Source organism: Manis pentadactyla, chromosome 8, assembly GCF_030020395.1.
Source record: "Manis pentadactyla isolate mManPen7 chromosome 8, mManPen7.hap1, whole genome shotgun sequence".
Classification (NCBI taxonomy): Eukaryota; Metazoa; Chordata; class Mammalia; order Pholidota; family Manidae; genus Manis; species Manis pentadactyla.
The window spans coordinates 67,999,584-68,017,559 of record NC_080026.1 but is presented as its reverse complement, the minus strand read 5'-3'; the positions used below and the strand labels follow the sequence as shown (position 1 = coordinate 68,017,559).

The following is a 17,976-nucleotide window of genomic DNA, read 5'->3' as shown; positions in this document are numbered from 1 at the left end:
TCCTGTGTTTTTTAGTCATTATCTCCACCTCCTGAGAAGCACAACCACTATTCTGATTTCTGTCACTATAGACAAGTTTTGCCTATTCTTTACTTTTCTCCATATAAGTAGAATTATAAACCTGTCTACTTTATGTCTGGCATCTTTGAATCAATTTGTTGTAGTTTGTTCGTTCATTTATTACATAACACTCTGTATGAATGTGCTATAATTTATCCTGTTATTAATGGACATTTAGTTTGTTTACAGTTTTTGACTATTGCTATTGCTGTGAAGATTTTTTGTGTTTTTGGTGAACATTTATATATTTCTGTGGGCAAAATATAAAGGAGAGGAATCCCTGGATTATAGGGTATATTACCTGTATAGTTGCCTGTTTTTCAAAGTGCTGTACCAATTTACATTCCTACTGTTAGTAAATGAACATTCCAGAAATTCTGCTTTCTAGTCAATACTTGGTGTTGTCAGTCTTTTTGCATATTTGCTATTCTGGTGGGTGTATAGTAGTATTGCATTGAAATTTTCGTCTTGTGTTTTGTGATAACTACTCATTGAAGACCTTCACATATGTTTATTTGCTGTTAGGGTATCCTCTTTTGAGAAGTGCCTTCTACTGGGCTGTATGTATTTTTTCTAACTGGTTTGTAAAAAGTACTTCATACATTTTGGATATAAAACTTCTGTATGTATTTACATACACATGTACAAACATGTACATGTATATATATACATATATGCATGCATGTATGTATGTGATGTATTTTATATTTATGGGTTGCTTTCTAAGTATCTTAATAGTGTCTTCTGCTGAACAGATGTTAACAATTTTAATCTAGCCCAATTTTCCATTCTTTTCTTTATATATACACAGCAGATTTTTGAACTGTGAAGTTTTTGTTTACCCTTAAGTCATGAAGCTATGTTCCAATATTTTCTTCTAAAAGCTTTGTTTTTTAACCTTTGACATTTTGATCTTCAAGCCATCTAGAAATTATTTTTGTGCATAGTGTGAGGTAAAGGTTAAGCTTAAGTTTTTCTTTTTTGGAAAAGTATCTTCCCCCCACTCTACTGCAGAGTTTTCTTTGTCATAAACCAGTGACTGTAACTGTGTATTTCTTGACTCTTAGTTCAGTGGTCTCTTTGCTTATCCTGGTGTCGATACTTTTACTGTTTTAATTACTGTAGCTTTAAAATAAGTATTGGCAACTAGTAGTGTAAGTCCTCCAGTGTTGTTCTTTTCCCAGGTTTCTCTAGCTTGTTTTTTGCAGTATATTAGAATGAATTTATTAATTTCTGCAGAGAACCTGCAGGGATTTTGAATGAGATTGCATTGGATTTATGGATCAATCAAGGGGGAATTGACACATTTACTATATTGAATCTTTCAATTCATGATTATGGTTTGTTTCTCCATTCAAGCGTTTGGGACTTCAGAAATATTTCTTGCTAAATGTTTTGTGCATTTCTGTACAATTTTATACTTATTTGCTCTATTTTAGGTACTATTTTCTTATAAATGGTACCACTTCGAAAATTTTAGTTTCAAAGTTTTTGTTGCAATATACATATATACTTGAATATTCGTGAGTTTTGCATTTTGACTTACTTTTCCAATGACCTTGATAGATTCACTTGTTCTAATAATTCACCTTTGGATGTTTTTGGAATTTCTGCATATACTCTACAATCATATCATTTGCAAACTCTGTCCCCCACCCTCCCCTTTATTCCACTGGTTAGTACTTCTAATATAATGTTGAATTGAAATGGTGTGGAATTTCAGGAGAGTTTTAATAGCTCACCATTAGTGTTTTCTGTGTATGTGTGGTGGAGGCTGTAGATATCTTTATCAAATTAAGGAATGTCCTTGCTATTTTATATGCTGAATTTTTGTTTTGAGTGAATGTTAATTTTTACCAAATGCTTTCTCTACATTATTGACATGGTCAGATTATTATAACATTTTTTCTGTTAAGTATTTTCTGTTAATATGGTAAATTGCATTTCTTGATTTTCAAATATTAAACTGTCTTTCCATTCCTGGAATAAATTCTCTTTTTTGTGATATATTATCTTTTTAAATGTTGTTAGACTTGATTTCCTAATAGGTTTTTTGCAGTTATGTTGATGAACAAGATTGCTGTGTAATTGCCCCCACTTTTTTTTTTGGTGTTTTTGTCACATTTGGTATCAAGGTTATATTAGCTTCATAAGTGTGTTAAGTTTTCCCTATTTTTTTTGCCCTTTGAAAGAGCTTGTGTTTAATTGATGTTACTACTTCCTTGAATGTTTAAAAGAATTCACTAGTGAAACCCTTTGAACCTGGAGTTTTCTTTGTGAGACGGTTTTTAATAACATTTAATTTTTTAAGTAGATATTGGTCCATTAAGACATATGTATATTTCTTTTTGTGTTGGTGTTTGAAAATGTGTCCATTTCATCTCGGTTGTCATTTGTTAGTGCAAGTTGTTCGTGATTATCCTATCTTGCACATCTTTATGGTCTCTTGTAGTGGTGTCTACTTTTTCATTCCTGGTATTGGTAACAAGTGTTTCTGCTCTTTTTCTTCATTCTGAAGAATCAAACTTGGGTTTTGTTGATTTTTCTTTGTTTACTTTTTTTGTTTCATTGATTTTTGCTCATATCTTTATTTTCTTCCTTCTACTTTTAGATTATTTTGCTTTTTCTTTTCCAAAATTCTCGACATGGAACTACAGTGTTGATTTTCAGCTTATTTTCCTATTATATGCATTAATTCTCATAAGAAGGCTTTATTATATAGCATTCAGTAGCACCCTTGTATTAAATATAACTGTTTCTTCTAGTGTCTTGCTTTAAAACAATGAATTCTAAGCCATGTTGTGTATGCCATCTTTTTTCTCTTTAATACATTTATGTATTCATGAATAATACATAATATTGTTTTGCGTGTTTTACAACTTACACAAGTGATACATGATGTCCTTTTTCACAACTTTTTTTTTATTCAGTGTTTTTATGGTAGTACATGTGTATTTGTATTATAAGGTATAGTTCATTGATTTTTACTACTGTGTAATATGTATAATATGCTATATAATATCATTTAAATATACCAATTTTTTTCTCTGTTTACCCACTAATGGACATTTGAGTTATTCCTCACTAATAACAATAATAATAATAATAATAATAATAATAATAATGTCAAGACCGTACAGCAATGAGCATTCTTAACTCATGTCTCTTTGATCATATACATTAGAGTTCCTCGAGGATATAAGCCAAGAAATAGCATTGCTGAATCAGAGGATATATGGTTCTTCAAGTTTACTAGATGCTGCTAAATAGCTCTCTAAAATGGTTCTACCTGTCCAGACTTACCAGCTGTGAATGAAGGTTTCTGTTGCTCCTCATGTCCTCATGTCCACCCCACTTGCTATTATCTGACTTTGAAATTTTAGCTAGTTTGGTGAGTGTGAAACAGTATGTCACTTTAATTTGTGTTTACCTCATAATTAATTTTTTTTTCATGTATTTACTGGCTGTTTGGTTTCCTTTTACGTGAATTACTTATTTGCTCATTTTTCTTTCTTTTTTTTCTTCCCTTTTTCTTATTGATAAGGAAAAGTCTCTTATGTGGTCTGAATTTAATTCTTGTTAAATGTGTCACAAATAGTCATCTCTTAGCCAGTGGCTTTTAACTTTGTTTTTTATGCCTTTTACCATGCATATATGGTTTTAAATTTTGATGTGTATGTTTAAGACATTCTTACCCATTTAGGGCCATAAGGTATTTTGTATATTGAGGGACAATATAGCACAGTGATTAATAGCCAGGGCTCTGGAACAAGTTACATTAAAAATCCCATCTTTGTCATGTACTAGCTGCATATCTTTGGATTCCCTGTGTTTCTCTTTTTTGTAAGTGGATACGATAATCATACCTACCTCCAGGGCTGATTTAGGAAGTACATGCCTGAATGATCTAACAACCATGCAGTTCTTGTTGATGAGTATTTTGAGTATCATCTCTGACCACCTCATGGGGTTGCTGTGAACTTAAGGTCAGGGATATAAAATGTTTACTACCAGATATATAGTAAAGCTCAGTAGGTGTTAGCTATTTATTATTATTTTATTGTCCTCTAGTTTTAATTTTTTTACGTGTCTTAAGACTTTAATCCATCTGAAGTTGATATAAGGCATTATAGTTTATCCTCATTACTATTCCTCCATAAGACGTGTGGGAACTATGCAGAGAAGCATTAACATAGCAGGCCTGAGATTGCCTGTCCTTAGAAAGGCTGACCCTTTGCTGCCAAAGAGTTCCCTTACAGCATATAAAACTTTCCCTAAATGATGAGAGTAGCTCAGTGTACCTGAAGTGTTTATACAAACAACGTAGTTTATTCTGAGCACCTGCATTTCTGCTGGGATTCTGGAGTGGTTTGTGCTAGGCAGAGAGTGCCCATGTGACCAGCCCTAGTTAAAACCACTGAATTTCTTAGAACATCAATAATAGACAACACTTTTCCTGTGTTGTCAGTTGTTGCTGGAGGAATTAGGAACATCCTATGTGACTTCAATGGAGAGAACTCTTGGAAGCTTACACCTGGTGTTTTCAGCTTTGCTCATGTGCCTTTCCTTTGCTTATTATTTTGAGTCCTTTTGCTGAACTAAATCTTAGCTGCGATTTTGACTGTTTCCTGAGAACTGTGAGTCTTCCTCATTAATCATTTAACTCAGGTGTAGGTTTGAGGACTCTGGCACAGGTACTGATTTGAAATTGTCTTTGTTGGCTGAATGACAATATCTCTTTTTATTCATTATTTTATATTTTTATAATAATTCTTTGAAGAAACTGTGGACCAGTTACTAACTCCTATTTCGGATATGGATGAATTTCAGAAGAGTTGAGTACATTGATATTAATTGACTGAGAACTAGTTTATTAATTATTATACTGTTATTACTTTTACTCTCCTACACTGGTCAAAGTATTACAGTCTGGTATTCTTGATTTTCAGCTTTATATTTACTCGGGTTAACCAAGCATTTTTTAACTGAATAAACTTGTACTTGATATTTAACTTTTTTGGAGATGAAACACAGCAATTTTTTTCCTGATAAATATTATCATAATCATATTTCATGTGATTATGAACATTTTCAGGCAAAAACATTTTTCTCTCTTGTAAGCACAGTGAGCCGTACTCAGAATCCTCTTTGCTGAAATGCTGTGACCAGTATGAGATCACTCATTGAAGAAGAGTAGAACTACAGTGTCATGATGACTGATTCCCTAACACTGAAATATTTAGGAATTGGTATTTTTAAATTAGCACATGGAGTTCTTTTATTTTTGGAAGGATTTTTATAGGATGCCTAAAGTGGTTGAACCAGATAATCCCTGAAAGTGTCTAGTTTTATTTTTCTTTGTTTTATCTGTGACTTAACATAGTAGGCAAGTTCAACCTTCTTATCAGTTGAATAGAATCTTTTCCACTTTAAAATATCAATTCAAACTCTTGCTTGAGTGCTTTTGACCCACTAGGAAATAATTATTCTTGAATTTTCATGATGCTAGCACATATTATTACACACCTCTTTACCTGTGTTTTACTAAGGGAACAACTTGCAGATTTGGGTTTCTACCTTGGTGACTGATAACTTCTAGACTTTATTGAGATTTAAATGTGTGCTGAATGACATAATATTCTTAGCATTAATTTATGTGATTATATGAGTTACCATAGTTATTTGAACTGAATTTTGGAATTTTCTCTAGTCCAAAAATTTGGCAGAGGAATATCAAATCTGGCTTATATTTCCCTCCTTTGGTTTTATTTTGAATTGTAGGAGAAATCTCAGAAAGTTTCAAATTATTCTGTAATTTTGTATCAGTGATTTTAGTGTCTTTTAATTTAGGCTGGGTTATTTACTTTAAGGGGGAAACCAGGGATACTTTAGTCTTTTTAGAGTATATTCACATATATGATCTCAGATATGTGTCTAGAGAAACCAGGGATACTTTAGTCTTTTTAAAAGTATATTCACATATATCATCTCAGATTGTCTCCATTCTGCTTGTTTTTCACCATTACTTTTAATACCACTGTCCAGCTGTTTTCATTCAACTTTGGTGAGATCATGTCATTGCTTCTTTAAATCTGTATCTGTGATCAGGGCATATGCTTTTATCTTATCTGCATTCTTGTGCAAAGATCGTTTGAGATTATTTATTTACGTTTCTTTAAACACTGTCTTTCTATGCCTTTACCTATATTGTTCTACAGTCTACCATGCCCTCTTCCTGCGATTCCTCTATCAAATTTTTTTTGTATCTTTTTTTACAGTATCGTTGATAATAAAATCTTATGAAGGTTTCACATAAGCAACATTGTTGTTACAACATTCACCCATATTATCAAGTTTCCCCCTACCATACCCCATTACAGTCACTGTCCATTACTAGAGTAAGATGCTATAGAGTCACTACTTGTCTTCTCTATGCTATACTGCTTTCCCCGTGCCCCCACCCACCCCTGCTACGTTATGTGTGCTAATCGTAATACCCCTTAATCCCCTTCTCCCTCCCTTCTCACCCACCCTCCCCAGTACCTTCCCTTTTGGTAACTGTTAGTCCATTCTTGGGTTTGTGAGTCTGCTGCTGTTTTTTTCCTTCAGTTTTTGCTTTCTTATGCTCCACAGATGGGACTTGTCCTTATGGCTTATTTCACTGTGCATAATACCCTGTACCTCCATCCATGTTGTTGCAAATGGTAAGATTTGTTTTCTTCTTATGGCTGAATAATATTCCATTCATCTACTTAGGTTGCTTCCATTTCTTGGCTATTGTAAATAGTGCTGCGATAAACATAGAGGTGCATATGTCTTTTTGAATCTGAGATCTTGTTTCCTTTGAGTAATATCCTAGGAGGGGAATAGCTGGGTCAAATGGTATTTCTATTTTTAGTTTTTTGAGGAACCTCCATATTGCTTTCCACAATGGTTGAACTAATTTACATTCCCACCAGCAGTGTAGGAGGGTTCCCCTTTCTCCGCATCCTCGCCAACATTAGTTGTTGTTTGTCTTTTGGATGGTAGCCATCCTTACTGGTGTGAGATGATATCTCATTGTGGTTTTAATTTGTATTTCCCTGCTAATTAGTGATGTGGAACATCTTTTCATGTGTCTGTTGGCCATCTGAATTTCTTCTTTGGAGAAGTGCTGTTCATATCCTCCACCCATTTTTTAATAGGGTTATTTGCTTTTGGGGTGTTGAGGCATATGAATTCTTTATATATTTTAGATGTTAACCCCTTGTTGGGTATGTCATTTACAAATAGATTCTCCTGTACTGTAGGATGTCTTTTTGTTCTGCTGATGGTGTCCTTTGCTGTACAGAAGCTTTTTAGCATGATGTAGTTCCATTTGTTCATTTTTTATTTTGTTTCCCCTGCCCGAGGAGATGCGTTCAGGAAAAAGTTGCTCATGTTTATATTCAACAGATTTTTGCCTATGTTTTCTTCTAAGAATTTTATGGTTTCATGACTTACATTCAGGTCTTTGATCCATTTTGAGTTTACTTTTGTGTATGGGGTTAGACAATAATCCAGTTTCATTCTCTTGCATGTAGCTGGCCAGTTTTGCCAACACCAGTTGTTGAAGAGGCTGTCATTTTCTCAGTATATATGCATGGCTCCTTTATCATATATTAATTGACCATATATGCTTGGGTTTATATCTGGGCTCTCTAGTCTGTTCGATTGGTCTATGAATCTGTTCTTGTGCCAGTGTCAAATTGTCTTGGTTACTATGGCTTTTTAGTGGAGCTGGAAGTTGGGGAGCTTAATCCTTCCTGCTTTATTCTTCCTTCTCAGGATTGCTTTGGCTATTCGGGGTCTTTTGTGGTTCCATATGCATTTTAGAACTATTTGCTCTAGTTTGTTGAAGAATGCTGTTGGTATTTTGATAGGGATTGCATTGAATCTGTACATTACTTTAGGCAGAATGGCCATTTTGACTATTAATTCTTCCTGTCCATGAGCACGGGATGTGTTTCCATTTATTGGTATCTTCTTTAATTTCTCTTTGGAGTGTCCTGTAGTTTTCAGGGTATAGGTTTTTCACTTCCTTGGTTAGGTTTATTGCTAGGTATTTTATTCTTTTTGATGCAATTGTGAATGGAATTGTTTTCCTGATTTCTCTTTCTATTAGTTCATCATTAGTGTATAGGAATGCAACAGATTTCTGTGTGTTAATTTTGTATCCTGCAACTTTGCTGAATTCAGATATTAGATCTAGCAGTTTTGGAGTGGATTCTTTAGGGTTTTTAATGTACAATATCATGTCATCTGCAAACAGGGAGTTTAACTTCTTCTTTACCAATATGAATGTACTTTATTTCTTTGTGTTGTCTGATTGCCATGATGAGGCCTCCAGAACTATGTTGAATAAAAGTGAAAAGAGTGGAGGCCCTCTTGTCCCCTCCTGGCCTAAGCCATGAGCTCTGTCCTCTGGCTTTCTCTCTAAATAAAAGCCTCTGCCTTGTTCTCCTACCTTGACTGTTTGCGAAGTTCATTCTTCAGCTCTGTGAAGAAGAATACCAGTGTCATTTTGGGGGTTCATTCAGGATAACTTAAGAGCCTGCTTCTTCAGGCTGCCCTGGCCTTTGAGTGAGACAGGGGACGTTCCTAATTCTCTCTAACTTTTATCAGTTTCACGGAACCGGATGCCCACCACTGCAAGCCATAAAACTGCAAATAGTAATAGAAATGGAACCTGGAATAGAAGTGCCAATCTTCTGAGGCCCTCTCAACTGACCAGTGATGGAGACCTAAGTGCACCCCTTACAGTGCCCCCTCTCAGCATGAAGCAGCCAGAGCAGTCATCGCCCCTTTTCCCTAGCAGCAGCTAGGGTCTCCATCTGTAGAAGGGGAAATGAGACAGGGACTGTGAGCTTAGACAGAATAGGGTGAGGGCCTCCAGAAAAAGCAAGGCAGGATATTTGCAATCTACATGCAAGGAAACCCCCTACCAAAACTCTGTGTTAAAAATTAAGCTCTAGAGTCATTCTTTAGTGAGATCAGTTAAAGCTCAATAGGCCAGGAGCAACTTGACCTGGAATATTTGAGTGTTCTGCAAATAAAGAAGGGTTATCTCAACATAACCTGTGACTTCACTATAAACAGCCCTAGCAAACAGACAACAACCCAGCCCACCTTAGGGGCAGGGCAGGTGGTACAAGTCCACACCCTAAGCCCTCTCTTCACATTATCAAAGTATATGTGGTATGGGATGCATCCTTCCTGCTCTAATAGATTATCCCAGAAATAGTCATGAAAGATTTCTCCGAGCTCTGGCGTCTGATTGTGAGGACAACTTGAAACTTTTAGATTCCACCTCTGTTGTAATTGCAGCTGCATTCATCCTGCCAGTTCCTGGACTTGTCGGTGGAATGCAAAATGAAGTATCTAAGTTAGCCTGTGTGTACAGTAAGACAATGAATTTAACTGCTTCCATATTATCTGAACTCAATCAAGGATTGGGGAATGTGCGAGTAGCTGTTCTCCAGAATTGTGCTACTGTAGACTATTTGCTGTTAAAAGAACATATGGGATCTGAACAATTTCCAGGAATGTGTTGTTTTAAGTTGTCTGATTTTTCTCAAACTATTCAAAATCAATTAGACAATATTCATCATATTATTATTAAGTTTTCACAAATGCCTGGGTTGCCTAACTGAAAACCAACTGATACGGCTGGTAATTGTTGGTCTGCTTTTTTATGTATCTGTATTCCTGTTCTGTTAGTTTGTTAAAACCTATACATACTTCCGTTACTCCACAAGAAGTTATGTCAAAGAAATAATCAATCTTCTCATATTTTCTTCCTTTGCTACTTGTATAGCTTTTCTTTTTCCTTCCTAAATACAGTCCTTTACTAAAATTCGTGCCTCATACTTAAAATGACCATGTATCATAATCCTTGCAGCTGGTAAAGATACCTGAAGACAAGTGCTGGGCATAGAAGCCACAGGGCTTAAATCTGCAAAGAAGTAAAAAGCTAACCTTTTCAAAGAATATTGCTTCGTTCTCACTTACCAACTTTACATCTCCCTTTATGGTCCCAGAAGATGGCTGGTTAGCCAGAGATGGGTAAGATTCCTCAAGGGAGGAACAACCTAAGACAGGCACAGTTGCAGAGGGCCCATCAGGTGAGAAATTGGGGGTCAACACAGGTGAGGCTTAGAACCTCACCCCCTGAGTTTTGAGAGAAATCTTGTGCACCCATGGCTGTTTTGTCACTCTTCTCTAGCTTGGATCAACACCTAGTCTATAGGCACAGACCTGACTGCCTACACTTGCCTTCCTACTGCACTAAACTCTACTTTCCATCTTTATTTTACATCATGAGATTTAAAAGATGGATTATATTTTATGAAAAGGTAAACTGTGTTAAAAAGCTTTCTGTTAGAAACTGTAATCTTTATTATGTCTACCTTCTACTTAAAAATTTTATTAAAAAAGTAAGGAGGAAATGTGGGATTAATATAGAAATAAAGTATAGAAATCAAATGTACAATCATATATGACTTTATTGTTTTTCCTGTGATTCCTGATACATGATCAAGCACAGAACAAACAAGACTAAAACTGTTTCTGTGACCTGACTGCCCTTGCTATTGTTTCAATACCATGTATGAAGCTGCGCCCCAGGAGACTGGAGACTGCTGAAATTTAAGTTTAGACTTTAGTTAATGATTGTGTATTAAGTCCCCGACACAGAATTCTATTGTTAATATTTATTTGCTCAATAAATACAAAGGGTGCCTTCTCAGCACCACTCTTGCACTGTTAAAAAAAAAAAAAAAAAGTGGAAAGAGTGGGCATCCTTGTCTTGTTCCCAATCTTAAAGGAAAGGCTTTCAGCGTCTTGCTGTTGAGTATACTGTTGGCTGTGGGTTTATCATATATGGCCTTTATTATGTTGAGGTACTTGCCCTCTATGCCCATTTTGTTGAGAGTTTTTATCATGAATGGATGTTGAACTTTGTCAAATGCTTTTTCAGCAACTATGGAGATGATTATGTGGTTTTTGTCCTTTTTGTTGATGTACTGGATGATGTTGATGGATTTTCAAATATTGTACCATCCTTGCATCCCTGGAATAAATCCTACTTAATCATGATGGATGATCTTTTTGGTGTGTATTTGAATTCAGTTCGCTAATATTTTGTTGAGTATTTTTGCATCTATGTTCAACAGGGATATTGGTCTGTAATTGTCTTTTTTTGTGGTGTCTTTGCCTGGTTTTGGTATTAGAGTGATGCTGGCCTCGTTGAATGACTTTAGAAGTATTCCCTCTTCTACATTTTGGGTAACTTTAAGGAGGATGGGTATTAAGTCTTCACTAGCTTTTTGATAAAATTCAGCAATGAAGCCATCTGGTCCAGGAATTTTGTTCTTAGGTAGTTTTTTGATTACCTATTCAATTTTGTTGCTGGTAATTGGTCTGTTTAGATTATCTGTCTCTTTCTGGGTCAGCCTTGGAAGGTTGCACCTTTCTAGGAAGTTGTCCATCTCTTCCAGGTTATGCAGTTTGTTAGCAAATAATTTTTCATAGTGTTCTCTAATAACTCTTTGTATTTCTGTGGTTTCCATAGTGCCCATTCTCATTTCTGATTCTGTTTATGTGTGTGGACTCTTTTTTTCTTGATAAGTCTGGGTAGGGGTTTATCTATTTTGTTTATTTTCTCAAAGAATCAGCTCTTGCTTTCATTGATTCTTTCTATTGTTTTATTCTTCTTGATTTTACTTATCATGCTCTAATTTTTATTATGTCCCTCCTTCTACTGACTGGCCCTCAATTGTTCTTTTTTTTTTTTAATTTTTATTTTTTAGATAATTATTTTTTATTGAAGGGTAGTTGACACACAGTATTATGTTAGTTTCAGGTGTACAACACAGTGATTCAACATTTATATACATGATAATTCTAGGTACCAGCTATCACCATACCAAGTTGTTACAATATTTTAACTATATTACTTATGCTATGCATTACATACTGGATACTAATTTATTTTACAATTGGAAGTGTGTACTTTTTTTTTTTTTTTTGTGAGGGCATCTCTCATATTTATTGATCAAATGGTTGTTAACAACAATAAAATTCTGTATAGGGGAGTCAATGCTCAATGCACAATCATTAATCCACCCCAAGCCTAATTTTCGTCAGTCTCCAATCTTCTGAGGCATAACAAACAAGTTCTTACATGGAGAACAAATTCTTACATAGTGAATAAGTTCTTACATGGTGAACAGTACAAGGGCAGCCATCACAGAAACCTTCGGTTTTGCTCATGCATTATGAACTATAAACAGTCAGTTCAAATATGAATACTCATTTGGTTTTTATACTTGATTTATATGTGGATACCACATTTCTCTCTTTATTATTATTATTTTTAATAAAATACTGAAGTGGTAGGTAGATACAAGATAAAGGTAGAAAACATAGTTTAGTGTTGTAAGAGAGCAAATGTAGATGATCAGGTGTGTTCCTGTAGACTATGTGTTAATCCAAGCTAGACAAGGGCAATAAAACATCCACATATGCATAAGATTTCTCTCAGAACAGGGGGGGGTGAGGTTCTAAGCCTCACCTCTGTTGATACCCAATTTCTCACCTGATGACCCCCCTGCGACTGTGCCTGTCTTAGGTTGTTCCTCCCTTGAGGAATCTTACCCGTCTCTGGCTAACCAGTCATCTTCCGGGGCCATACAGGGAAATGTAAAGTTGGTAAGTGAGAGAGAAGCCTTATTGTTTGAAAAGGTTAGCTTTTTACTTCTTTGCATATTTATGCCCTGTGGCTTCTATGCCCAGCATTTGTCTTGAGGTATCTTTACCACTTGGAAGAATTATGATACTCGGTAAATTCGATATGAGGCACGAATTCTATTTAAGGGTTGTAATTAGGAAGGAAGAAGAAAAGCTATAGAAGTAGCAGGTGGAAGAAAACATGGGAAGATTGATTATTTCTTTGACATATCTTCTTGTAGAGTAACCAGCATGTATAGGTTTTAAACTACTAGTTTAATTGCACACACACATTAACATAATAGGAGTACAGTTACATAACCAAAGCATACCTGTAATTACCAGCCATCTCCAGTGAAACCAAGAAAACCAGTTAGGCACCTTAGGCATTTGTGAAAACTTATCTATGATATGGTGGATATTGTCCAACTGAACTTGAACCGTCTGAGAGACATCAGACAAATTAAAACAACCCATTCCTGGGGAATGCTCACATCCCTTATGTTCTTTTAACAGTAAATAGTCTGTAGTTGTAAGATTTTGTAGTGCTACAATTTGCACTTCTCCTAATTCTTGGTTGAGTTCCGACAGTATAGATCCCGTCAAATTTGTTGTTTTACTGTATGCACAGGCCAGATTAGATATCTCCTTCTTCATTCCCATGGCAAGTCCAGGAACTAGTGGGATGAGTGCATCTACACCTGTAGCAGTGCGTGAATCTTTGTTGAGGTTTTTTGATGATCATCTTCTGGCATGAGTCTTCCAGAGAGTGCTGATGTTGGAAGTTCTTTTTCATATCGTATCTTAGTTCATTTTATGGGTAGCCAAATTAGGCTTTGATCCTCTGTATAAACACAAACAGACCCTTTGCCTACACTTTTATATGCCCTTTATACCATTGTGTAGAACTCTTTGGAGGTCACCACACAGGAACTGCCTTTTTTTTTTTTTTTATCATTAATCTACACTTACATGCTGTATATTTTGTTTACTAGGCTCTCCCCTATACCAGGTCCCCCCTATATACCCCTTTACAGTCACTGTCCATCAGCATAGCAAAATGTTGTAGAATCTCTACTTGTCTTCTCTGTGTTGTTCAACCCTCCCCTTTCTCCCCCCCCCATGCATGCTAATCTTAATACCCCCTTCTTCTCCCCCCCACCCCAATCCCTCCCTACCCACCCATCCTCCCCAGTCCCTTTCCCTTTGGTACCTGTTAGTCCATTCTTGAGTTCAGTTCTGTGATTCTGCTGCTGTTTTGTTCCTTCAGTTTTTCCTTTGTTCTTATACTCCACAGATGAGTGAAATCATTTGGTATTTCTCTTTCTTTGCTTGGCTTGTTTCACTGAGCATAATACCCTCCAGCTCTATCCATGTTGCTGCAAATCGTAGGATTTGCCCTTTTCTTATGGCTGAGTAGCATTCCAGTGTATATGTACCACATCTTCTTTATCCATTCATCTATCGACGGACATTTAGGTTGCTTCCAATTCTTGGCTATTGTAAATAGTGCTGCGATAAACATAGGGATGCATTGGTCTTTCTCATACTTGATTGCTGCACTCTTAGGGTAAATTCCTAGGAGTGCAATTCCTGGGTCAAATGGTAAGTCTGTTTTGAGCATTTTGATGAACCTCCATACTGCTTTCCACAATGGTTGAACTAACTTACATTCCCACCAGCAGTGTAGGAGGGTTCCCCTTTCTCCACGACCTCGCCAACATTTGTTGTTGTTTGTCTTTTGGATGGCAGCCATCCTTACTGGTGTGAGGTGATACCTCATTGCAGTTTTAATTTGCATTTCTCTGATAATTAGCGATGTGGAGCATCTTTTCATGTGTGTGTTGGCCATCTGTATTTCTTTTTTGGAGAACTGTCTGTTCAGTTCCTCTGCCCATTTTTAAATTGGGTTATTTGTTTTTTGTTTGTTGAGGTGTGTGAGCTCTTTATATATTTTGGATGTCAAGCCTTTATCAGATCTGTCATTTTCAAATATATTCTCCCATACTGTAGGGTTCCTTTTTGTTCTCTTGATGGTATCTTTTGCTGTACAGAAGCTTTTCAGCTTAATATAGTCGCACTTGTTCATTTTTGCTGTTGTTTTCCTTGCCCGGGGAGATATGTTCAAGAAGAGGTCACTCATGTTTATGTCTAAGAGGTTTTTGCCTATGTTTTTTTCCAAGAGTTTAATGGTTTCATGACTTACATTCAGGTCTTTGATCCATTTTGAGTTTACTTTTGTATATAGGGTTAGACAAATGGTCCAGTTTCATTCTCCTACATGTAGCTGTCCAGTTTTGCCAGCACCATCTGTTGAAGAGACTGTCATTTCGCCATTGTATGTCCATGGCTCCTTTATCAAATATTGATTGACCGTATATGTCTGGGTTAATGTCTGGATTCTCTAGTCTGTTCCGTTGGTCTGTGGCTCTGTTCTTGTGCCAGTACCAAATTGTCTTGATTACTATGGCTTTATAGTAGAGCTTGAAGTTGGGGAGTGTGATCTCACCTACTTTATTCTTCTTTCTCATGATTGCTTTGGCTATTCGGGGTCTTTTGTGTTTCCATATGAATTTTTGAATTATTTGTTCCAGTTCATTGAAGAATGTTGCCGGTAGTTTCATAGGGATTGCATCAAATCTGTATATTGCTTTGGGCAGGATGGCCATTTTGACGATATTAATTCTTCCTAGCCACGAGCATGGGATGAGTTTCCATCTGATAGTATCCCCTTTAATTTCTCTTAAGAGTGACTTGTAGTTTTCAGAATATAAGTCTTTCACTTCTTTGGTTAGGTTTATTCCTAGGTATTTTATTTTTTTTGATGCAATTGTGAATGGAGTTTTTTTCCTGATTTCTCTTTCTGTTGGTTCATTGTTAGTGTATAGGAAAGCCACAGATTTCTGTGCGTTGATTTTGTATACTGCAACATTGCTGTATTCCGATATCAGTTCTAGTAGTTTTGCAGTGGAGTCCTTAGGGTTTTTTATGTACAGTATCATGTGATCTGCAAATAGTGACAGTTTAATTTCTTCTTTACCAATCTGGATTCCTTGTATTTTTTTGTTTTGTCTGATTGCCGTGGCTAGGACCTCCAGTACTATGTTAAATAACAGTGGGAGAGTGGGCATCCCTGTCTAGTTCCCGATATCAGAGGAAAAGCTTTCAGCTTCTCGCTGTTCAATATAATGTTGGCTGTGGGTTTATCATAGATGGCCTTTATTATGTTGAGGTACTTGCCCTCTATTCCCATTTTGCTGAGAGTTTTTATCATGAATGGATGTTGAACTTTGTCAAATGCTTTTTCAGCATCTATGGAGATGATCATGTGGTTTTTGTCTTTTTGTTGATGTGGTGGATGATGTTGATGGACTTTCGAATGTTGTACCATCCTTGCATCCCTGGAATGAATCCCACTTGGTCATGGTGTATGATCCTTTTGATGTATTTTTGAATTCAGTTTGCTAATATTTTATTGAGTATTTTTGCATCTACATTCATCAGGGATATTGGTCTGTAGTTTTCTTTTTTGGTGGGGTCTTTGCCTGGTTTTGGTATTAGGGTGATGTTGGCTTCATAGAATGAGTTCGGGAGTATTCCCTCTTCTATTTTTTGGAAAACTTTAAGGAGAATGGGTATTATGTCTTCCCTGTGTGTCTGATAAAATTCCGAGGTAAATCCATCTGGCCCGGGAGGTTTGTTCTTTGGTAGTTTTTTGATTATCGCTTCAATTTCGTTGCTGGTAATTGGTCTGTTTAGATTTTCTGTTTCTTTCTGGGTCAGTCTTGGAAGGTTGTGTTTTTCTAGAAAGTTGTCCATTTCTCCTAGGTTTCCCAGCTTGTTAGCATATAGGTTTTCGTAGTATTCTCTAATAATTCTTTGTATTTCTGTGGGGTCCGTCGTGATTTTTCCTTTCTCGTTTCTGATACTGTTGATGTGTGTTGACTCTGTTTTTCTCTTAATAAGTCTGGCTAGAGGCTTATCTCTTTTGTTTATTTTCTCGAAGAACCAGCTCTTGGTTTCATTGATTTTTGCTGTTGTTTTATTCCTCTCAATTTTATTCATTTCTTCTCTGATCTTTATTATGTCCCTCCTTCTGCTGCCCTTAGGCCTTATTTGTTCTTCTTTTTCCAATTTTGATAATTGTGACATTAGACCATTCATTTGGGATTGTTCTTCCTTTCTTAAATATGCCTGGATTGCTATATACTTTCCTCTTAAAACTGCTTTTGCTGTGTCCCATGGAAGTTGGGGCTTAGTGTTGTTGTTGTCATTTGTTTCCATATATTGCTGGATCTCCATTTTGATTTGGTCATTGATCCATTGATTATTTAGGAGCATGTTGTTAAGCCTCTATGTGTTTGTGAGCCTTTTTTCTTTCTTTGTACAGTTTATTTCTAGTTTTATGCCTTTGGGGTCTGAAAAGTTGGTTGGTAGGATTTCAATATTTTGGAATTTACTGAGGCTCTTTTTGTGGCCTAGTATGTGGTCTATTCTGGAGAATGTTCCATGTGCACTTGAGAAGAATGTGTATCCTGTTGCTTTTGGATGTAGAGTTCTGTAGATGTCTATTAGGTCCATGTGTTCTAGTGTGTTGTTCAGTGCCTCTGTGTCCTTACTTATTTTCTGTCTTTTGGATCTATCCTTTGGGGTGAGTGGTGTGTTGAAGTCTCCTAGAATGAATGCATTGCATTCTATTTCCTCCTTTAGTTCTGTTAGTATTTGTTACAGGTATGTTGGTGCTCCTGTATTCGGTGCATATTTATTTATAATGGTTATATCCTCTTGTTGGACTGAGCCGTTTATCATTATGTAATGTCCTTCTTTGTCTTTTGTTACTTTCTTTATTTTGAAGTCTATTTTGTCTGATACCAGAATTGCAACACCTGCTTTCTTCTCTCTGTTGTTTGCATGAAATATCTTTTTCCATCCCTTGACTTTAAGTCTGCGCATGTCTTTGGGTTTGAGGTGAGTCTCTTGTAAGCAGCATATGGATGGATCTTGCTTTTTTATCCATTCTATTACTCTGTGTCTTTTGATTGGTGCATTCAGTCCATTTACATTTAGGGTGATTATTGAAAGGTATGAACTTATTGCCATTGCAGGCTTTAAGTTTGTGGTTACCAAAGGTTCAGGGTTAGCTTCTTTACTATCTTACTGTCTAACTTA

General features: G+C 36.1%; 1 protein-coding gene across 9 annotated transcripts in view; it reads left to right on the top strand.

The window, feature by feature from the left end:
* CCSER2 (coiled-coil serine rich protein 2) overlaps positions 1-17,976 on the top strand; it is a 241,121-nt gene that overhangs the window by 72,160 nt on the left and 150,985 nt on the right. The window lies entirely within an intron of this gene.